The sequence below is a fragment of the Lagenorhynchus albirostris genome, chromosome 2 (genome assembly GCF_949774975.1).
Source record: "Lagenorhynchus albirostris chromosome 2, mLagAlb1.1, whole genome shotgun sequence".
Lineage (NCBI taxonomy): Eukaryota > Metazoa > Chordata > Mammalia > Artiodactyla > Delphinidae > Lagenorhynchus > Lagenorhynchus albirostris.
Window position 1 is genome coordinate 156251238 of NC_083096.1, and position 23915 is coordinate 156275152.

Here is a 23915-nt window from a genome sequence, read left to right on the forward strand (position 1 = left end):
GGGCTGCCTCGTGGTCTTGGGTCCTTGGGAACTGATGATGGATTTGAAGCTCTGCTTTTGAAGGTATTTTTCCCTCTTTCTCTCTCTCCTTCCCATCTGATCGTGCAGCCTCCCCAAAGACCACACACAGGTGAGTTCTGTGTGGACAGAGTCAAGTGTGGGTTTAGAAAACCCACAGCCCCTCCAGGCAGTGTCTTTAGTCGGCCTCCAGGTGGGCAGCCAGCCTCACTGGGAGAAGCTGCTCAGAGCCCACGCGGCATGTGCCAGGCCCACTGCCCCTCCCTGCCAGCATCTTGGAAAGGCCGTAGGTGGGAAGGAGCTACTCAGGGCCAGATGGGGTCCCGAGGGCCCCCAGGCTGCTGATTAAATTGACACACTTTATATCAATATTCTTTATGTATTTGTTCAACATTTATTTAGTGGAGGGGGTGAAAGTGATATTCTGTTAGTAAAAACGGTGATCTGCTTCTAGTAAAAACAAGATTTATCGCCTGCACTGAGCATCGCAGACATCTTAATATACTTAGAGTTGCTTTTGATATCAGAGTTTTTCTGTCATTTATAATCAGAGGTGCATTATCTCTCACTCTGAGGGTGGAGATTACTTACATAGATGTGGTTACGAAGTTTGTTCCCATAGACGGGACTCTATCAGGCATTATTTGGTTTGAGAATTTCAGCCAGCTCTGCAAGGCCATGTTTAACCTGAATAAATACTTCTTCGTAGTGAATTAGAAAAGGGTACCTCATTCAGGCCACCTCAGTCCTGTGGACGCACAGCTTTGGGGGTTGAGGCTGGATGGGACTTCAGCGCCACCGTGGCCTCACTCAGCTCTGGGTGGGTGGTGTGGACTGGATGTGTGTGTGTTAGTGGTCTATCTGACGTTTGTATGCATGAAGTGTCCACTGTGTTTTGTGTGGCTGGCGTGTGATGTGTGGGTCTGGGTGGGGTGTGTAATGAACTGAACATGTGATGTCTGCATGTAGTGAAGAATGGGTTTGTGTGGGTGGTGGTCACGTGTGGGAGGAGGGATGGTGATGGTGACGCAGGCGTTATGAGTGTTTTTGTTTTTTTAACATCTTTATTGGAGTATAATTGCTTTACAAAGGTGTGTTAGTTTCTGCTTTATAACAAAGTGAATCAGTTATACATATACATATGTTCCCATATCTCCTCCCTCTTGCGTCTCCCTCCCTCCCACCCTCCCTATCCCACCCCTCTAGGTGGTCACAAACCACCGAGCTGATCTCCCTGTGCTATGCGGCTGCTTCCCACTAGCTATCTATTTTACGTTTGGTAGTGTATATATGTCCATGCCACTCTCTCACTTTGTCACAGCTTACCCTTCCCCCTCCCCATATCCTCAAGTCCATTCTCTAGTAGGTCTGTGTCTTTATTCCCATCTTGCCCCTAGGTTCTTCATGACCTTTTTTTTTTTTCTTAGATTCCATATATATGTGTTAGCATACGATATTTGTTTTTCTCTTTCTGACTTACTTCACTCTGTATGACAGACTCTAGGTCCATCCACTTCACTACAAATAACTCAGTTTCGTTCCTTTTTATGGCTGAGTAATATTCCATTGTATATATGTGCCACATCTTCTTTATCCATTCATCTGTTGATGGACACTTAGGTTGCTTCCATGTCCTGCCTATTGTAAATAGAGCTGCAATGAACATTTTGGTACATGACTCTTTTTGAATTATGGTTTGCTCAGGGTATAGTTATGAGTGTTTGTTGTGTGTGCCTTCCGCTGGATTGGGTGAAAGGGGTGTGCCTGGGTGTGTGTGGTTGTGTAGTGTATAGTGTGAGCATGCAATTCTGTGAATGGGGTTCTTGGAGACAGGTTCAAAGTCTCAGCCCTCCAGCCTAGCTTTGGAGCTGGCCCAACCTTGGGCAGGCCTCCCCAAGGCCCCTCCCCAGCCTCAGGTTCCATCCTGTTGCTGTCCCAACCATACAGGGTCCTGTGGGTGGGCCTGAAGGGAATAGTCCTTTAGGTAAGAGGGGCAGCTGGTGGCATTGAAACTCTGCCCTGGCCCGAGCCTGCCTGTGTGGGGTCTTCTTCCCCACCCCCACCCCAGGCCCCTGTTTGGGCCTCCACCATCTGAACCACTGCAATAGCTTCTCATCTGACCTCCCTGCCTCTCTGCCCACATCCCCCCACCCCCCCATTCATTCCCCACGCTGCAGCCAAAATGTTTCTCCAAAACTCAAATCTGGGCATATCCCTCCTTACTTCAAACCCTTCAGTGACCCCTCAATGCCTATAATATGAAGGCCAAGCCCCAAGCCGCAGGCCGCTGACAACCGAGCCTCATCTGCCTCTCTGCCCACCCCTCCCCCCAGGCTCCCTCTGGCACCATTTTCTGGGACACCAGTGTGAGGTCAAGCCTCGAGCTCTTCCCTCTGCTGGGCCTCTTACCCCTCCGGGCCGGCGCCTCCTCCTCTGTACCCAGCCTAGCCAAGCCCCTCGGAAGCCTTCTCTGCCCTTTCTATACAGAATTGCTGGCTGCTCGCTCACAGGCTCCATCAAGGCTCCCTGCTCTGCATTGTAATGGTCAGCTGGGCTGTGTATCCCCACTGAACAGTGGCTTCCTTTGGGGCTGCCTGAGGGATACTCCTGGGCCAGACTCCAACTTCTGGGGGACCCACCCCGAGCAGGTCTCCAGTGCCCACCCGTACCCTAGTGGGGGTGACAATCAGAGAGAGTGTTTTCTCTCTCTTTCCTCCATTTAGGCAGCAGCTGGCCTGAGCTTCCTTGCCTCTAGGAAGGTTTGTGTTTTGAGACTTGCAAGGAAGAGACATCTGGAAGACACTTCTCTGTTGGGGTTTTGTTTCCCTAAAGCGGGAGCCTCTCTAGGGGATTAAGCAGGGTGTCTGGGTGGGAGAGGGGAGAGAAAATTAAAATGGGAGCGAGGAATTCCTCCCGACTAAAAGAGAGAATATTTACTGGGAGTGAGGAAAGTCTGGGGTTGCCCGGGTGGAGGAGACTCATGTATGTTTCCTGGAAGGAACTTGGAGAAGGTGGGGTCCCCAGGCACTGTGTGGTTCCCAGCCTGGCTAAGGGTGCTGGTAGGGGAGCTGAAGGAGCCCTGGGGGCCAGGACAGTGGTGTCTCCATAGGAGTCATTGTTGAGTGACAGCCACGATGAGAGTGGATGTCCTCTGAAGGCTGAAATACAACAGTGTTATATTTCCCCAGAGCCTCGGTGCTACACTGAGGATACTTAGACCCTGGGGTGCAGCAGCGTTGGTAGGATGGCAAGTGAGTCATTGTGCCTCATCTGTAAAGTAGAGATAAGAATAGTATCTCTCTGGGCTTCCCTGGTGGCGCAGTGGTTGAGAGTCCGCCTGCCGATGTAGGGGACACGGGTTCGTGCCCCGGTCCGGGAAGATCCCACGTGCCACGGAGCGGCTGGGCGCGTGAGCCATGGCCGCTGAGCCTGCGCGTCCGGAGCCTGTGCTCTGCAACCGGAGAGGCCACAACAGTGAGAGGCCCACATACCGCAAAAAAAAAAAAAAAAAAAAAAGAATAGTATCTCCCATTATTATGATATCACTTATACGTGAAATCTAAAACGTGGCACAAACGAACTTATCTACAAAACAGAAACAGACTCACAGACGTAGAGAACAGTTGTGTGGTTGCCAAAGGGGAGGGGGCGTGGGGGAGGGAAGGACTGGGAGTTTGGGATTAACAGATGCAAACTATTATATATAGGATGGATAAACAGCAAGGTCCTACTGTATAGCACAGGGAACTATATTCAATATTTTGTGATAAACCATAATGGAGAAGAATATAAAAAAAGAGTAGTATCTCCCTCTTGATGACAAGATTAAATGAGATAATAATAATAATAATAGTCAACTCTTAAAAGAGTCTATCTACCAAGTACTATTCCAAGGGCTCTACCCACAATAATGCATTTAATCATCATGACAACCCTGTGTGTCAGGCACTGCAATTCCCATTTCATGGAAGAGGAAAGTGAGGTATTGACACGTTCAAGGTCTTAAACTGGGGATTGCATACAGGTGGTCTGACACCCAAGCCTGAGCTCTTACCACTGTCCCTCCTGAAGAAAGTGGCCAGGTGCTTAGAACATATCGAGTGGGGAGTGAGTGTTAACATCACACAAGGAAAATGTCTACTTTCAGTAGCACTTGCCTAGGAGGCATCAAAACTGAAGGCTGTTCATAAAAGAGAATGAAATAATGCAACAACATGGATGGACCTAGAGATTATCATACTAAATGAAGTAAGTCAGGAAGAGAAAGACAAATACCATACAATATTAGTCACATGTGGAGTCTAAAATATGACCCAAATGAACTTATCTACGAAACAGAAACAGACTCACAGACATAGAGAACAGACTTGTGGTTGCCAAGGGGTGGGGTGGGGGAGGGATGGACTGGGAGTTTGGGATTAGCAGATGCAAATTATTACATATAGAATGGATAAACAAGGTTGGTCTTACTGTATAGCCCAGGGAACTATATTCAGTATCCTGGGATAAACCATATTGGAAAAGAATATGAAAAAGAATGTGTATATGTATAACTGAATCACTTTGCTGTACAGCAGAAATGAACACAACATGGTAAATTAACTATACTTCAATTAAAAAAAAAAAAAAAAGAAACCTGAAGGCTGTTGTCACCACATGATACATGCCAGCTCCTTACTGGACCAAACTGGAGATTTTTTTGGACCTGTGAGTAGGTCCTCAGAGGAGAGTACGTTTTCATCCTTCAGTAACAGAACCACCACCAGCTGTCTCCCCTTTTTCTGGCAAAGAAAACCCGGAATTTTCCCCTTCAGCATACTGCTTGGTGACTATCTTCACTGGTGCATGGACCTTCATCTAGCACGTTAAAACACTCAGTTTTTTTTTTTTTTATTATTTAATGGACCTCTGCACCCTGACAGTTCTCAGTAAACGTGAGCTATGATATAGGAATCGGGCTGCATACTTAAGTATGCAAGAAATAGCATATTTCCCACCTTTCACACTGATTTTACTAACTCACCTTGAGCTCCCATTTTTCCCTCTGGGAATCTGGGAAATTCAGCCTCAGCCAGTTTTGGGCCAAGTTGGAGGGGTGTGTGTGTGTGTGTGTGTGTGTGTGTGTGTGTGTGTGTGTGTGTGTGTGTGTGTGTGTGTGTGTGTGTGTGTGTGTGTGTGTGTGTGTGTGTGTGTGTGTGTGTGTGTGTGTGTGTGTGTGTGTGTGTGTGTGTGTGTGTGTGTGTGTGTGGCTTCCTGTACTGAAAGTGGTGTGAAGCTGTAGGCCAAGCAGGAGCAGATAGGGAACCAAGGAGGCATTCCTGAGGCTTCCCTACCGAGGGGCAGAGTAACAGGGACCGGAGCACCGACGCAGGGACCGCCACTGGAAAGAAGGCAAGGATGCTGCCCCGCTGCTCATGTGTGGCCTGGGACTTCTCCTTGGGGACATGTCCAGGACACCTGTCTGACGTATCCATCAGAAGCGTCCTGCTCTCTCTGACCAACCAGAGCATTCTACTTGTGCTCTGTGAGGGCACTGACCTCAGCCTGTCTCGGGCTGTGGTGTTGATTCCATTGGATTCAATCCAGTTTGAGTCTATTGAGTTCAACATGGCTGGACTCTGTGTCAGATGCTGAAGGTAAAAGAATGAACAAATCAGACTTGACTCCTGTCAGTAGTTTAGTGGGGTCACTTGCTGGTAGACACATGATGAAAATATGTGCTGCCATGAGAGTGGGGGGCATGAAGCAAGAATCAGTGAAGGCTTCCCAGAAAGATGCCACCTTGAAGCCGAGACTGAGGGAGGAAGGGTGGTTCACGCGGGAATGGCGTGTGCTGGAGACTGGAGGCCGGAGAGCGTGGGGTCTGGAGAGGACCTCTCCAGGGCACAGAGACATCTGGAAGGCCATGGGGAGATGGAGAGGATGGAAGCCAGAGCGGCGGACTGGACTGGGTCACGCAGGGCTCTGGAGGCCTTACATTGAAGGGTTTGGACCTTACCTGTGGGTAACATGGAGCCGTTGGGGGAGAGCGACACTGTTATATTTCAGCCTTAGAGAACATCCTGTCTGTGATGTGGAGGGTGGGTTTGAGGGTAGGCTGATGCATGTTTAATAACTAGCTCTCTGGAAAAAAAGCTCTTTTGCAAATTTCTGTGATGTAAATACTTCCAGCAGGATTGGTTTCAAGCCACCCAGGGGATGACAGACATCGGAATGTGGAGCTGGGATGGGATACTGATAGTCTGAACTCCTGAGCTGGGACCAGCCGGCTCCAGCTCACCACTGGCTGCAGGGGAGCAAGGAGGCCTTATTCCTCTTACTAGAACGAGTGGGTGAGCAAGCTTCTCTCATTTCCCTTTGTCTTCTGCCCCAGCACTGAGCACGGGCCTTGCACAGAGTCAGCACCGAGGCCCAGAAATATTCTGGAAGGATAAGCAAGGCAGAAGAACCCTCAGGTGTGTCCCATCCTATCTCCTGGAGGAATCCCTATGAACCAGCTCTCATGAGGAAGTCAGAGGCAGGCAAGTGTGCCCCATGTGATCAGATTTCAGGGCTGAGGACAGGAGGAGAGCATGCTGGGATGGGAGGCTGATGAGCTGATGATAATAATTATGACAATTATGCAAAATACACAAATAATAATTACAGAAAATCATGATTATTATTTGTGGGTGAGATGTCTCCAGATTTTTGGAACTGCACAGAAGCGTCAGATGTCCCTTTTCCCATGGGACTGGGAGTGTCACAGCCAAGCTCAGGGCTGTGTAGCAGGGGCTGGGTTTTACATTTCTTGCTAGACAGCTGGCTCCTGCCCCGAGCTGGTGGGATCCAGCCTTCCCACCAGCTGGATGGGGACCCAGTGCCAGGCCAGGCTGGGCCAGACAGTGAGGTCAGGAAAGGCAGGCCTCTCCCTATACTCCCTCCCCTCACACAAGACCCTAGTGGCATAATAAGGGCCCTCTTTTAGAAATCCAACAGGAGTTGCCACAGGGCTGGGAAACTTAGGTGAACTGGATTTACTATGGCTCCAGGACCTCCACAGCTGGAGGGAGTTCATTAACTCTATTAACATGATTCAGGGCCTTCCCTGGTGGCACAGTGGTTAAGAATCTGCCTGCCAATGGAGGGGACATGGGTTTGAGCCCTGGTCTGGGAAGATCCCACACTCCACGGAGCAACTAAGCCTGTGTGCCATAACTACTGAGCCCATGAGCCACAACTACTGAGCCCACGTGCCACAACTACTGAAGCCGGCATGCCTAGAGCCCATGCTCTGCAACAAGAGAAGCCACTGCAATGAGAAGCCTGTGCACCGCAACAAAGAACAGCCTCCGCTCGCTGCAACTAGAGAAAACCCGTGCACAGCAATGAAGACCCAATGCAGACAAAAATAAATAAAATAAATAAATTTATTAAAAAAACCCAAACAGGGCTTCCCTGGTGGCGCAGTGGTTGAGAGTCCGCCTGCTGATGCAGGGGACACGGGTTCGTGCCCCGGACCAGGAAGATCCCACATGCCGCGGAGCGGCTGGGCCCGTGAGCCATGGCCGCTGAGCCTGCGCGTCCGGAGCCTGTGCTCCGCAACGGGAGAGGCCACGGCAGTGAGAGGCCCGCGTACCACAAAAACAAAAACAAAACAAAACAAAACAAAAAAAACCCCAAACAAACCATGATTCAGGTTCAGCTCCTTGTGTCTGCTTTTTCTGCTTTGCTATCAGTTAGGCAGTTCTCTCTCTCTCTTTTTTCCCATCTGTTCCAAACTCCTGAGAGAAGAAATTTGATTGGCTCAGCTGATAACCATAGTCTCTTTGTAGAGCCTTTTGTGTCAAGCCATGTGATAGGCTGTTAGGTGGCCTGTGGATGAGCTGCTCTTGTGTCAGGTGCTCATTTGTGGCCCAATCAGTTGTCAGCTCTGAGCTGGAAGCCTTTGGCAGCAGAGATTCAAACAGAAGTTGGTTGCATGGTGGCAGACCGGTCCTGTGTTGAATGTAAGTCTTGATACTTCATTCAGTAGGTGATGGTGAGTCTTGAAAGATTCTGGAGGATGGGATTTGATTGAAGCTGGGACTTGGGAAGATTAATCTGGTCACAGGGAAGAGGATCATGGGAGGTGGAAAGGAGGGAGGCAGGGCGGCCAGGTAATTGGCTACTGCTTTAGCTCAGTGAAAAATGAACTGAGCTAATATAATTTAGAGGGCGGGGCTCCTAGGGAGCCAGATTTAAGGGAGCTCTCACTTTCAGGGTTTGTCATTAGCAAGGATCTGACAGTGCCTCCTTAAATGTGCCCCTCTCACCACACCCTGTGGTGGGGCCGGGGTGATGAGGAAGGAAGCTGAACTTATAAGCTGTAACTGGTGAGTTGCAGGTGGTGAGGGAGCCGGACTCCCTGCAGCGGTGAATGCTGAGGCTTCTGGCGTTAAGGCCTCCAGAGGATGAAGAGGCCAGGGCTGGAGTTGGGGAAGCAGAGGAGGGAGGGGCAGGTTTCGGGAGGAGGCTGATAAGTTCGCTTTGGGATACGCTGAGTTTCAGGTGCTTGCGGGCTCTTAAGGATGAGATTTCTAGTAGACAGATGGGAATGTGGGTCTGAAGCATGGAGAGGAGTCAGATGGAGAGATGGCCTTTGATAGGTGTCAAGCGTAGAGTTGATCATGAGGTGCCGTGTGTGCCGGGCACAGAGCACATGCTCAGGAAATGTTTGGTAAACAATGTTTGAAGTCCTGGTAGTCCACCTGCTCCCCCAGGGAATGGTGCAGGGAGGCATGAGTCTCTAATGGTGAAATTTCAGGCATCTAACAAGATCCCCTGGATTAGTGACATTTGTGGCTAGCAGCCCTTAAGATGACCCCATGCTTATATTTATGTATCTGCCTTGTCCTCAAGGATGTGTGAAGCATGAATTCCCGGTTGAAGAGTTGAGGACCAAGGGTCAGGAGACCTCCTCCCTCTTCTCTGACTGTTAAGGTCTCTGGTCTCCTAAGAAATGTCTTTTGGGGGACTTCCCTGGTGGTCCAGTGGGTAAGACTCCACACTGCCAATGCAGGGGGCGGGGGTTTGATCCCTGGTTGGGGAACTAGATCCCGCATGCATGCCTCAACTAAGAAGCCCGCATGCATGCTGCAGCTAAGAAGCCCGCATGCTGCAACTAAGAAGCCCGCATGCCGCAACTAAGAAGTCCATAACTAAAAGATCTTGCATGCCTAACTAAGACCCAGCTCAGCCAAAATAAATAAATTAAAAAAAATAAATCTTTTTTTTAAAAAAGGAAGAAATGTCTTTTGGGAATCACCCAGAGATCATGTCTGGTCATCAGTGGAGCTGAGAGCATAACCCTCCATGCCTACGTGAGATCTCAAATGTGACTTTACCTTCATGAATTCATTTGAGCTCTATTACTTCCTTGTGATGGAGAACACACAGGACTCATTGTCCGCATTTTACAGATGAAGTACTGAGGCTCTGAGAGGTTAAATGACTAGCTGAGAGCCACATAGCTGGTCAGGGAAGGCTGGATTGGAATCCAGGTCTACTTAAAAAAAAAAAAAAATTCTCCTGAACCTAGAGGTGGTCATGTATTCTAGGCTTTCCTGAGATATATGATAGTAGGGTGAATCAGAGCTATATAAATGGCTCATTTTTATTAAGGACTTATTATGTGCCAGATATTATATATAATTAATTAATTAATTTATTTATTTATTTTTTGTGGTACGCGGGCCTCTCACTGCCGCAGCCTCTCCCGACGCGGAGCACAGGCTCCAGACGCGCAGGCCCCGCGGCCATGGCTCACGGGCCCAGCCGCTCCGCGGCATGTGGGATCCTCCCGGACCGGGGCACGAAGCCGTGTCCCCTGCATCGGCAGGCGGACTCTCAACCACTGCGCCACCAGGGAAGCCCCAGCTATTATATTTTTCATTTAAACCTCACAACAATTTTATGAAGTAAGCGTTATCATCCATCCATTGGCAAGAATAAAAAAGATTAAAAAAGAAGAAGAATAAAAAAGATAACATCCAGTTCTGGCCGTGGTGTGGGAAGAGGACTCTTGCGTACGTCAATGGGAGTGAGAATTGCTTATGAATGTTAGGGAACAAAATCAGCAGTAGCAATTAAAATTTAAAATACAAACACCCTCTAATTCACAAATCCCTCTTTTGGGAATCCATCCTATGGAAATCAAAACATCAGAACACAAGGATATGACATTCATTACAGCAGCATTTGTAGCAATGGAAAAAAACATCCATCAAGAGGGAAGTGAGTTAGGCTGTGGATGGTTTCAGAGGCAGTGAGGAGGGGGTGTTAACGTCTGCATGCACTGACCTGGAGAGTTGTCCATGATCTATTAAGTGAAAAAAGCAAGTTTGGAGTAATGTGAATCCTCTTTTTTTTTTTTTTTTTTTTTTGCGGTACGCGGGCCTCTCACTGTTGTGGCCTCTCCCATTGCGGAGCACAGGCTCTGGACGCGCAGGCTCAGCGGCCATGGCTCACAGGCCCAGCCGCTCCGCAGCATGTGGGATCTTCCCGGACCGGGGCACGAACCCGTGTCCCCTACATCGGCAGGCGGACTCTCAACCACTGCGCCACCAGGGAAGCCCCCTTTTTTAAAATTAAATAAATTAGAAAGAAATAAAAAGACAAAAGACCCACATATGTTTTTTGTGTTTGTATGGGCCTAGAAAATTATCTGGAAGGATGTGCACCATCTGTTGTGACCTTGGGGAAATGACTTGGAAGGCAGGGAGGGGGAGAAAATGAATTTTTCATGCACTTCTGTATTCTTCCACTAATGTTGCCTGTGAAGTTGTGGGTGGCTTCATAGAGGTGGTGTTGTTTGAGTTGAGTCTTGAAGGAAGAATGGGAGTTTGCCAGATAATGAAGTTGGGAGGGGCAACAGTTTAGGCAGAGGTGCAGAGATTCAGGGAAAGGGCAACAGTCTCATGTGGCTGCTTACTTCTTACTCTGTGCCCTGAGCCTCCACAGAGAGAGTGAAGATTGAAATGAGGTAATGTACGTGCAGCACCTGGGGCACAGTGGACCTCAGCTCCTGTGAACTGGACTGTCTAAATCTTGCCACATATCGGAATATGGATTAAGGATCATGTGTGATGAATGCATATTAGGTACGAAGGATGGAGTAGGGGTGAGGATGTGTGTGGCAGGGTCCGTGGGCAGAGGCCTCTTCATTCTTTGTTCCCTTTATTCCTTTTTCCTCTCCTATAACTCCTTCCTGTGTTCTCCCCCAATCCCCCCTTCCTGCTTCCACCGCCTCTCAGTTCCCTTCACCCCCTGCCACGGGCACTTGCAGGGAGAGCGGCACAGCCGAACGAGTGTCTTACTGCAGGACAGTTGACTGGACATGCTATGTCCCCCATCAGTTCCTCTGGTACCTGCCTGATCTGGGCAACTCAGGCAAGACCCTGGCCTGTGATGCTAGATCCACTTGGGTTCAGATTCCAGCTCTTCCACTTACTGTGTGACCTCAGGTTGGTGGTTTAGCATCTCTGAGCCACAGCTTCTTCATCTGTAAAATGTGCATAATGATTCTTCTCTCACAGGATTATTGTGAAGATTAAATGAGAAAATGTTTACATCTAGCACTGACTTCGTAGATCTAGACACAAAAATATTTTCTAATTTTTAAAGTTTCTTGCAGACTATTTTTGGAGAGGATTCTGGTGAAGTCTGTGAACCTCTGCTGTCTCTTTTAAGAGACTTCCTTCTTGCCTAATACCCGAACTTGAATTGTGGATTAGCCATGGTCAACGTTCAGTTCTCTGCATGTTACAGGGTTCTGCTTGCCCTCTCTTCCTCTTAAGCTCAAAGAAGAAAGCGAATCAAAACAACTCCAGTCAGCAGAGCCTACAGGGGGGCCAGGGCCAGCTCCCTGGGCTGGTTAAAGGGGGCAGCGGCAGGTAGCTGGGGGCAAACGGAAGAGGATTTGGAGGCTCCCTAGTAAACCGTCGGAGTCCCTCCCTGGCTCCATGTGCGTGTGTGAGGGGTCCTGGAAGGGGCCCATTAGTGGTGATGGAAAGAGCTCTGAGTTATTAATGGTGTTTGTAGTTGTAAGCTCCGCTAACGACGATAACCACGCGCACTGTAATAATGTGTGTAACGAGAGCTCTCGCAATGAATTAATAGATCAGTTGTGACTTTGATAACTGTGGTGAGTGAGGTAGAGCATGATTCTGTGTTCACAGGCTGGGCACAGCCTGGTGGAGAGATGGGTGTGTGAGGGCAGGAGAGGGCCTGGAGTTAGTGGCAGCCTGGAGGTGGGCAGACCTGGGTGTGTATCAGTATCTTCAGAGTTGTGTGACTTGGCATTGTCACGTCACCTCTCTGAGCCTCAGTTTTTCACATCAGTAAAGGGGAGATGATAATAATGCCATCCTACAGAGCTGTGAGGCTTAAATGAGATAAGGCACCTGAAGCAGGCAATGCCTCTTCCTGTGGACGCTGGCTGCTTTGCTGCTCTGAGGAGTGCCACCCGTGCCCCAGCTGCCAGCCCTTTGCACTGGCTGTTCCCTCCTCCTGTCATGCTCTCCTCCCAGACACTTACCTGGCTTGCCCCTCCTGCCGACAGATCTCTGCTCAGATGTCACCTCATCACGGAGGCCTTTTCTGACCCCTTATCTAAAACAGCACCCCAAACTCTGTCCTCCTTGTCTGCTTTATTTTATTCACTGCCCTTGACATTTTATATGTGTAGTGGTTTAGTACTTTACTGTCTGTCTGTCCCTCTTGACTATAAGTGTCATAAGAACAGGAGCTGTTTCTGTTCACTGTGGAATCTCCAGTGCTTAGAACAGCACCGGCTCATAGGAGGCGCTTGGAAATATTTATTGCATAAATGAAGGAATAACCCCATGACAGGCATAGGGTATGTGCTTCATAGACGGTGACCAGGTTAAAACTGCATCAGCAAATGAAGAGGAGCCAAGGCAATGAAGAAACTTCACGGTGAAGCTTCTCTCCAGAGGCTCCTTCTTCATAGGAAGACTCAGAGCCTCTGGTTTCCTGTCCTCCTCCCCTCGCTTACACGACCCCCGACCCCGATCATTGAGAGGCAGAACAGCAAAGCTGATTAATGATCTTGAACAAGGCTTCAGACCACACCTTTGAGAGGAGATATGCCAGACCTGGGGGCATATGCATCCGTGAGGACACAGAAAAAGGTTTCTGTGCCTATGTAACCATGAGAAGGGGTCTTAGGAGTCCTTCTGCCAGACCCCTGGATTTCGTCTAGAACGTCTTCAAAAGTAGCGTGTCCCCACGAGTGCGTTGTGAGGTGCGTGCTGGCGTGTGACTGTGATAAGTCACTGTGAGTATGTGTGTGTGTGTGAATCTGTATCCTGTGTCTGCTTACTTGCTGTGTGTGTTGGGTGAACAATTGTGTGTGTGACTGTCCATGAATGTGCTGGTGTAGGCTCGTGTGGAAGTATGGCAGTGTGTGGGTATGAGTATTTGTGAATTTGTTGTGAGCCTTTGCTTGAGAGTGAGCTCGTGGTGTGTGTGCATAGACATATGTGTGTGTGCTTGTATTGTGTGTGTTGGGACGTGTTTTGTATGTGTATTCTAGCTGTGGCAGGGTGTGGATGCTAAGCGTGTGCACATGTGGATGGGGGGGTTAGTGTTGGTTAATTGGTTAATCGTGGATTCTTGAGCCAGGTGCAGTATATCCTGAAAGCATCCCCCTTGAGGCTTGTGTTGCCAAAGATGCCAGTTGTATCATTTTGCTTGTGCTTGTGTGACAAGATATTCTGACACGGAGCCATGGAGAGAGAGGTGGGTCTCTTGGGAAGATTTTTGCTGATTGCCGCTGTTTGAATAGAAACACAATTATTTCATAAGGCCAGGCTGACAGTGTTGGAAATAGCCAAGTGCAGAACTGGAGCAACGGGGACCACATCCCATTTAATACTAATTGGTTTGATGATGATAACTGTTGCATTGCAGACAGTGTGACTATCTCCTAACTTAACATAATCAATAAGGTAACCACAGCTCAATGCAAATGAGATGTGGGGAACCGTGGGTCCATTTGTAAGTCGTGTTCTTAATGCATTTTCCTAATTAGCTGTAGCTGGCCTCCCCTCCCCTGGAGTGCAGGAGAAGTGGTCATTGAGATTGCCACACTTTCTCCAAACCTTCACTTTCAGAGAGGCTTAGGAAGCAAGCGCTTATCCCGGGGGCTCCCAGGAACCCAGAGACTTTCTTAGGAGCAGCTGAAATAGAGTCAGGGAGCGGATAGTTCAACAGGACACTTCCCTTCAGCTTCATGACACTCCCCAGCTCGGACCCCTGTAATTTCACTGCCTCTTCCATCTGACTGGGAGGTGCTCCAGGGCAAGGATTGTGTTTCCCACATCAGACTGGTCACTTCATCACTCAAGGACCTATGTCTCTTTCACTGAATCAAGGCTCCACATTCTACGGCTGATTAGACCAGAGTCTTGCCAAGGTCACGGGGGGATTCTCTTCCATCAAATCAGCGTCCCCCTCCAGAGCAGAGCTGTGATTCTGCTCTTAGCCTGGTGCTTGCCCAGACCTTGTGTACATGTACACGTGCATGTGTGTATATTGCAGCGTGCTCCAGATGGTGAGTCGGGAAGGCAGCATGCCAGCAGGGAGGTGGCTTAGTGTAGTGCTTTGGAAGAGACTCTGGATCCAGACCGCTTGTGTTACTAACTGGAGCTCCTTGGGCGAGTTACCTGACCTCTCTGTGCCTCAGCTTCCTCATTCCATAAATGGGGAAAAAGTCCCTACTCACGGGTCTCTTGTGAGATTTAAATGAGCTAATATCTTAACTCATTTTAATATTTATTAGAGTAAAATAAATTAGTTCCTGAGTCTCATTAGTCACTCAAGTGTTCAATAGCCAATAGCCACCTGTGGCTAGTAGCCAGAGGATTGGACCGAGCAGATATCATGTATCATTTCGATATCATTTCCACCATCACAGAAAGTTCTGTTGGGCAGAACTGCTGTAGATCTTCGATGTTGAATGAGCTGAGCTCCAAGGAAGTCCCACACTTCTCCAGATTTTGGTATGAGTGCATCTGTGTTTTCTCTAACTAATTCAGTGCATTGCACAAACTCTCCTCCTGCTGGCAGAAAGAGTCCAGCCCTGTGCCACCTCTTGTCATACCTCCTGCACCTGACACCCAGGCCTGGGAGCTCTGGTGACTGTTGTACCAGATGGCCTGGGAGTTATTAATGAGAGACCGTGTGTGTATGTGTGTGTGCACGCGTGTGTGCCTGTGGGCTGGGGCCAGGTGCTGTGATCATCATTTTGGAGCCTTCCTTGGGGAAGTAACAAATGGCGCCAAATCCCAGGAGTGTTGCAGTGGGGGCCACCTCATAAATCAGTGGGAAAGGCTCCCAGTTCCTGCTGAGTGTCCTGTGGCCCTACAGCTACGTGACCCAAAGGCTGTGGGGCTGCCTCGCTTCACCTCCCATCGTCCCTGCCCCAGCTCTCTGGGCCTCATGGACTCGGTGCTGGCTTGACTTGCCAGCAGTCCCAGGCCCTAGTCCTGGCTCTCCCAGTAGCCAGTGATCTGATCTTGAAAGATTCACCTTTTCTCTCTCGGCCTCGATTCCTCATCTGTAAAGTCAAGGGAAGAGAGGGAATATTACATGACCTCTGAAGCCCCTTAGAAATGTAATATTTAGGATTTACACTCCGTTCCACCTCCCAGATCAGGGAAAAGACTGCAGGACTGTGAGTCCAGGGCAATGAGGGCACTGAAACCACCTTGTTAAACATTCAGATTTCTGGGTCCACTCTGGATCTGCTGCTCCAGGATGATGACTCTGCAGATGACGACTTTGCATTTTCTTTGCTTTTCCCTAGTTTTTTTTTTTTTTTTTTTTTTTTTGTGGTACGCGGGCCTCTCACTGTTGTGGCCTCTCCCGTTGCGTAGCACAGGCTCCAGACGCGCAGGCTCAGTGGCCACGGCTCACGGGCCCAGCCGCTCCGCGGCATGTGGGATCTTCCCGGACCGGAGCATGAACCCGCGTCCTCTGCATCGGCAAGCGGACTCTCAACCACTGCGCCACCAGGGAAGCCCTCCCTAGTAATTCTTATGCACCACAGTGTTTGAGAACGTTTGGCCCAAGGGCACATGCTGTGTCTCAGTGCTCCTGCTATTGGAGAAGTGGCTGAGGTGCCAGGTATGGGAGAGGGCTGAGTGGAGAGACTGGGTATGGGTAGGGTGAGGAAGGCTGTGTCTTCTAGGGGCCCCTAGTTCAAAGCCAGGTTCCAGAGTTTGGCTAACTGGGAGTGAGGAATAGCTCAGAACAGAAGCACAGGCAGGAGGTCTGATTTGAAGGGCAGGTGGGATCAGAGGCCTTCCTTTGAGGTAGGGTTGCTTCTCTGGGTTTCTGGAAACAAGGTCTGGCCCAGTGGAAGGGGCTACAGTAACTAGGCAAGAGGGCCGTGGCTGGAGTAGTGGTTAAAATGCACAGGTTGAAGCATTGGCTTGGTGATACCTTAACCATATGACCTTGGGCAGTTAATTTAATCTCATCCGTAGAATGGTGACAGTACTATCTGGCTCACATGATTAGATAAGACAGCATATATGAAAGCACCCAGCCATAGAAGTACTTATGTGCTCTTCTTCACCAACTAGCTTCCAGAACCCTCCGTGACAGGGCTTGGAGTAATATGGAGGCCCGGGTAGTATTTGGATAGTAACGGTAACTGCCCCTTGCACTGTGTTCTATAATTTACCAAGCACTGTCATGTCCATTGTCTCATGATGACCTTGTAACAACCCTGATGAGAAAACTAAAGTTCAGAGAAACTCAGTGACTTGCTCAAGGTCCTTTGATGGGACAAGGGTAGGGGACAGGTCCACATCTGTCCTAACTGAGATCCACTGTTTCACAGATGGCCAAAGTGTTCCTGTACTTCTTAAAGACACTGAATTTGTGGGGGCAAAGTGGGGTGGGGTGGAACCATAGGGAGACTCCTGGGGAATTTCCACTTGGGCTGGGCTCCTGCTTAGCCCAGCGATGTTGGAATGGGTTTTTGTTGTTGGGGGAGCCTTGTTCTCACGTTCTGTCCCAGATGCACTGGTGGAAGTAGGGGTGGGTCTGTTCTCTTGCCTCTGATCTCGCAGCCTGGACTTCTGGGTGCTGGGCCAAGTCCCAGTTCCTCTCCTTGTGACTTATTCACCACCTACAGCTGTGTTTTTAGGAACTGAGTGGAGAATGAGCCTGCCAGGTTGAGAGAGGCTGGGATAAACAGACCACGTGCATAGGCAGTGGTTAACACAGGCAGCTCCACTGTCCTGGGCAGGCAGTTGGCTGTGGTGTCAGCCCAGGGCCACCCAGATGTGAACTGGAGCAGGCTGGAGGGAGCCGTGGTCAGGCAGGAAGCAGAGCTGGGCACGCATCTGGCTCTGGAGTTGGCTGAGGTCAGAAGGGACAGACATGGGCTGACACCTCAGGCAGAGGCTGTCAGGACCATGGACAGCTCCACAGGCATTCTTGACTCTGGCCCCCTCTGCAGACTTTTATCCCCAGACTCAACCCCCGACACTCACAACTCTCTGGTTGTTAAAGAGCCTTTGCAAGCCCCCTTCTTAGCTTAGGTTCTGAGAAGCCCCTCCAGCAGCTCTCAGACTGTTTCCAGAAGGATGCGTGTGACTTTGCTCTGCCTGGAGGTATTCTATTGAAGGGGTTCATATCCTTCAAGGGTCCAGGTTCGTTGGTGGGCGATTATTGTCATCCTTTGGAGCTCTCATGTTTTTAGACCAGGGTCCAGCCCCAGCCAGGGACTCAGGCTTTTTTTTTTTTTAAATCCTACAGCTTGGCTTCGGTTGTTATTCTTTTTAAATTTATTTATTTATTTGTTTATGGCTGTGTTGGGTCTTCGTTTCTGTGCGAGGGCTTTCTCTAGTTGCGGCAAGCGGGGACCACTCTTCATCGCGGTGCACGGGCCTCTCACTATCGTGGCCTCTCTTGTTGCGGAGCACAGGCTCCAGACGCGCAGGCTCAGCAGTTGTGGCTCACGGGCCTAGTTGCTCCGTGGCGTGTGGGATCCTCCCAGACCAGGGCTCGAACCCGTGTCCCCTGCATTAGCAGGCAGATTCTCAACCACTGCGCTACCAGGGAAGCCCCAGGGGCTCAGTCTTTACATGAGCAGGCTACCAAAGTCTGCTTTGAGTTGGAGGGACTATCTGCTTCTTCTCAGCCAGTCACGCCGCCCACCCCCTCAGGTCCCTGATGCCCTGTACCGACACGTCTCCCCAGCTCCTCTTTTTCCTCTCCTTTTGCTTGTGACTTCTTGAGTGAATCAGAGCTCCAGAAGATCAGAAGTCACGAGCGGAGAAGCTTTTGCCGCTAATGAGCTCTCTGAAGGCCACAGAGAGTCCCTCCCTCTGCCTCGCCCTGCTCTGTTCACTTATTTATAACAAATCACAGGAAGGAAAAGGACCAATTAGCTTACAACACGGCCAGTCAACAACCGGAGGGAGGACAGAAGAGGGTGACCCGGAGAATTTGCATGGGGGCAAATGGAGAAGTAATAAACTTTAGACTTTTTCTCGGCGTCATTTCATTTTGTACAAGCCCCTCCTATTGCAGATTAGATATCTCAGGTCCCAGAGGGGTGACATGACTTCCTGAATCCATGTGGCCATTGACAACCAAGACAAGAACCGGAAGCTTGTTCTTCAGATGCTCAGTCCGGCGTGCTTTCCACTGTAGAACTTCTTTAGAATGCATTCATTTTGGAACCTGCAGTGAGGTCTCGGTTCCATTTGACCACTTGGCATTTTTCTGGCTGTCAACACTTTGATATATTTAGAAGAAATGGACTCATTTTGGCACATCTGGAAAGTAGCAAAAAGATCAAGGTTGTCACTGTGATGTCTTCACTCTGCCACCATGAGACAAGATGGCAGTTGAACGTTTTCAAGGAGACATGCTGTCTTTAATTTGTAACGGATTTCAACACAATTTGGCTTGTGGGTAGAAGTTACTATGGCTATGTCTGCACTGAATGTGACCTATAGATCAGAGTCATTATTCCTTCCAGAAGGTGCATTGCTCGTTCCACTATGGACTAGACAAGCAGGGGAGGTGGCTGAGCAGTGTGTATTTGGAGTGGCTGTTACCATTATTGTTATTTATGATGTGGGTAGAGAAGCATTTAGTGCTTAGTGTTTTGGTAGGACATGGGCCAGTGTGGGACAGTCCATACAAAGCCTGATATTCTGAGGCCCCTGAACCTCCTTTCCTATCCATCTGGCTTCTTCTCTCTCACCATCAAACACAGGAGGACTGGAGATGCCCAAATGTCCCTGAAGAATCCACCTGGAGTGTCTGAAAATGATCTGGATCCAATTTCCTTTTCTACATAATCAATCCCAAAGGCCACAGGGTATACTTCTCTTGAGAGCCTCTGGGGCTGCCCACGGGGTCTCTCTGGCAGACTCAGTGCACAGGTCCTTGCAGGATTTGGGGAGGGAGTAGCAGAGGCCTGAGTTCGGTAGCCTGGGTGCTGGAGGATGGGGTGGGGAGGTCTCCGAGGTTGGTCTCTTTTCACACCTTTTTCCTACATCTAAGGGCAGAATTGACTTTTCTCTGCAAGGTTCAGCCAGTTGAAATTTCCATCTGAGCTCCAGGCTCCCCTACTGCAGGTGCCCACAGTCATGTCTAGACACCCCTGTTTTCAAAAAAAAAAGTCATTGTTATCCAGTCCTGGTCAGTACCTTTAATAGAGTCCTGTACACCAGGGTGACCCAGGAGCGTCTTATAAGATGGCACTGAAGCTACCACTTCCCACTTTTTGCTTCTGATCCTTTGCTACCGTCTGAATTCCTTTGTCTTATACCGAGATTCTCCACATCTGTTTAGCTTTTTAAAAATTACCACCTAGAGCTTATTATCCATCAGGTGCTATTCTAAGTACTTGAGTTGTATTAACTCATTTAATCTTCATAGTAATTCTATGAGGTAGGAACTGTTATTATCCCTATTTTACAGATGAGGAAATTGAGGCACAGAGAGGTTAAATATTTTGCCCAAGGTCATACACTAAGTAAACAGCAGAGCTGAGATTCCAACTTGGCACTCTAGCTCCAGAGTCTGTTCTCTGAGCCAACTGCCTATATAATATAACCAACTGCCTCTCAAATGCCAAACAGAAGAGGCATTTGATTTAGTTTTTCTGCAAGGTTCTGCCTTTCAGATGGACCACCTTGGCCTGCCCATCCATCCACACACCTTTTCATTCAACAAATATTTATTGAATACATCTGCTAGGTGCCCAACATTCTGCCAGCTGACAGTGGGAGCAAAACCAGACACAATCCTTGCTCTCCAGAGCTGGCAGACTTATGGAGCAGATAGATAACATGTCAGCCTACCAATCAACGTGTGTTTACAAGTGGACATAGGTGTTCTGAAGGAAAGGGATGCAGCTCTGTGAATCACAGCCTATAGGCCAGGGCTGCCAAACCAGGTCCCTGCATCCCATTTTCCAGCCCTGATCCAGACTCCTGGACCTCCATCAGATATAATTTCCTAAACCTAATCAGTTTTAGGGGCTTCCACCAGTTCTAGTTCCCAACATAGTGTCCAAGGCGTCCCCCCAACCTGCCACAGTTCCCTGGGGTGGACAGTGCCTTCAGGTGTGGCCAATTCTAGCTGTTCTCCCAGCACACTGAAGGCAAGTTTTTGCCTTTGCTGGCTCCACAAACGTCCCTGGTTATTCGATTAGAGATAGCATTGTTTTCCTCCATCTTGAACAGTGGTTGAAGCCTTTTGTGGGGGCATGGATCTCCTTGAGAGACTGACAAAAACTAAGAACATTCTTTGAGAAAAAAAAAATGCCTCCCTGGATTTATAAGCTACCCGATACTCAAAAGTAGCCCCAAGTTTGCACCTCAGATTTGGAGGAGGCTTTTTAAGGCTAAGTGGATTATACTAGCTGAGAATACAGGTGCTACCCCAAGAAGTTCACTTCCTACTGAGATATAGATGCGTCATCTTCCTTACCCAGCAGAATTCACTTGTATCTCATTACTCTCCTTCATCTTGAGCAGTGATTGAAGGCTTTTTTGGCCATGGAGCTCTTTGAGAGATTGATAAAAGCTAAGAACCTCCTTTGAGAAAAATGCACATACTTAGAACAATTTGTACATGATTTCAAGGGGTTTGCAGTCTTCCTGTAGCTCATCCATGGGTCCCAGGTGAAGAGTTTCTAACCAGAATGATGCCCTTTCTTAGTTTTTGTGGCTTCTACCTCTTGACCCCTGAACACTTGGGCATTACTAATGGTCAATGTCTGGGGGATCCCATGGGTTTCCCAGGACAGTCTCTAAGATACCATTCAGGGTGCCAGGGACCAGTCCCAGAGATGGAGATGCTGCCTGGCGCTCCTCTAGATTACACTAGCTGAAGGTCCTAAGAACACAGGTTGTCAGCCTCATGGCTTCCAGCCATAACTGCCTACTTTCATGTACACCTGCTGCTCTCTGTTAACTGGCCTGCTCAAGAGAGACACCCAAGACTCATCTCAGTAATTCCTGGCAGGGAAAACAAGTATGAGACACATGTACTACCCCTCCCGACCCAGTGCCTGTGATAGATGTTGCTAATCAATCAGAGCTTTCTTTCCCATTGGGCCCAGATATGGTCTTATAATCCTTTTCAAAAAGTAATTTATGTAAACACCACCAATCCCTCAGAGCTGGCACGTGAGAGGAAATATTTTTGCCATCCTGAAGGCAGGGGAATATGGGCTGGGGACTTTGGCTTGGCCCACCTCTTGCCACTCTAGGATTTCAGATCCCATATCCCAGCTGGCCCAGAACTCCAGGCCTCTGGTCTTGGAGAATCACAAGCCTGTACCCTGAGGGTGACCCCAGGTCCTCTTCTGTATGCCTCTATAATAATTCACCCATTCCTCAGCTAAAGTGTCTTCAGTGTCTGTTGCCCTCCCACCCCCACCCCAGCCTCACTTTGGGGACCTTAACTGAGACCGTTTTTACCTCTAGTCTAGAAATATAAAAAATAGGCCCTTCTTACAACTCTTGTAATCCATGCTTCATGATTTTTCTAGCATACAATGCATCATATCACTTCCCTTTTTGAAATCCTTCAGTCCTTTAAAAGAGGAAATCCACATTTTTTTTTTCTTTTTACCATAGCATGTACAACAATTTACAGACTGGTCCCAAGTTCTTTTCGTTTCACTTCTCACCATTCCCCTGTTCTCTAACAAATTCTTAGCACACATCATTTTCTGATATTCTGGGCTTTTATACACATACTGTCCTAGCTTATGCTGTTTCTTCTGTTTGGCATGCCTCCTCCACTCCCAATCCCAGCCCTTGTCTTTGCCTGGTGAGCTGTTATTCTTCTTTCAAGACCCTTAGCAAATGCTATCTGCTCTGTGAAACCCTCTCTGTCTCATTCTGGGATTATGATTCCACCGCTCCCTCCCCACTGAGCTTGCTGTGCACGTCTCTATGCTGGTAAATTTTGCTCTGTCTAGTAATTGCCTGTTTGCTTGTGGGACAGTGTCCAATGCCTCCCTGTATCTGAGAACCCAACCCAAGACAAGGCACAGAGTGGAGAACCTGTGGACATGCATTGCATGTAACTTGCAGTAGGTGACGAGCCCCAGCCTTCTTTTCCTGTCCCCTAAGGCAGCACACGCTCTATCATACCTTGCCAAACGAAAACAGCTTTTGCCTTTTAAATGATGGCTTTCCTCCTCCTTGCAGAAAGGGCACCTCATTGAAATTCACCAGGAATGGGCAGTTTCTGACATGAGTCTCTTGGCTGGCCAGAGATAAAGCTGCCAACACCCAGCACTTCTGGAAGCAGAAGAGTTTTTGTTCATGAGCTGAGAGCACACCTTTTCTCACTCCCTTAGACCCCTGGGACACTTCCTCTTTCTCCATTGGCCTCTCCCAGGCCCCTCTGGCTTCCCTTTGCTTGGTGTGTGATCCTGGGGTGTGAGGGGCCTGGCAACCTCCCACTGATGGTGGAAATGGGGGTGCATGAGAAACCTGCTTAAAGTGGTTGGGTGGGAGGGGGCTGAAGGCTTCAACTTAGACAGAGCTTGGTCAGTACAGGAGACTCTCATCTGTATCATTTGATGAACATAGACGATGGGGTCCTCAGTGTGACCAGGGTGGTCCATGGGTTCATGACAAGATGGTGCCCTTGGAGATAACAATAAAAATAACATTACTAAAAGTAATATACCACCATATAGCCCCAACTGTGTGCTAGGCACTGCTCTAAACGCTTTTCATATATTAACTCCTTTAGGTCCTTAGCACAACACTTTGTGGTTGGTTTTATCATTATCATCCCCATTTTACATATGAGAAAATGGAGGCCACAGAGAGATTACTGCATGCTTACTATTCTCTGGGTAAATGGGGAAACTGAGGCTGACCCAGACATCACTGGAGGGAAGCCATGGATGAGACTGTATTATGAGTATAAGAAGAAAAGTGTTGGAAATCCCGAAGGCATTCTGGCTGTAGCCTTGAGAAAGTTATTTCACATCTCCAAGCTTATCCTTTCTTATCTAAGCAGTAGGATAATTACGTCTTTTTGGAACGTTCAACATAAGAATTGGATGAACTCCTAAGTAAAATGTCTAGCACATTATAGGTAATCAATAAACAGTAGCTGTCATTATTAATTACCTAATTTCTCCCTCCTTTGTGTTGGTTCTGTTTCATAATCTTCCCTTCCAGAGCCTTATCAGACTGTTTTAATTATGTTTTCATATATCTGTCTTGTTGCTATACTCTAAGCTCCTCAGAGGGAGCAGTCAGCTCTTATCCACCTCTGGGCTCTCTGTCAGATGGGAGGTTTCCTATGAGGAAACTGAGGCTGTGAAAGGAAGCTGTTTGCCGGTA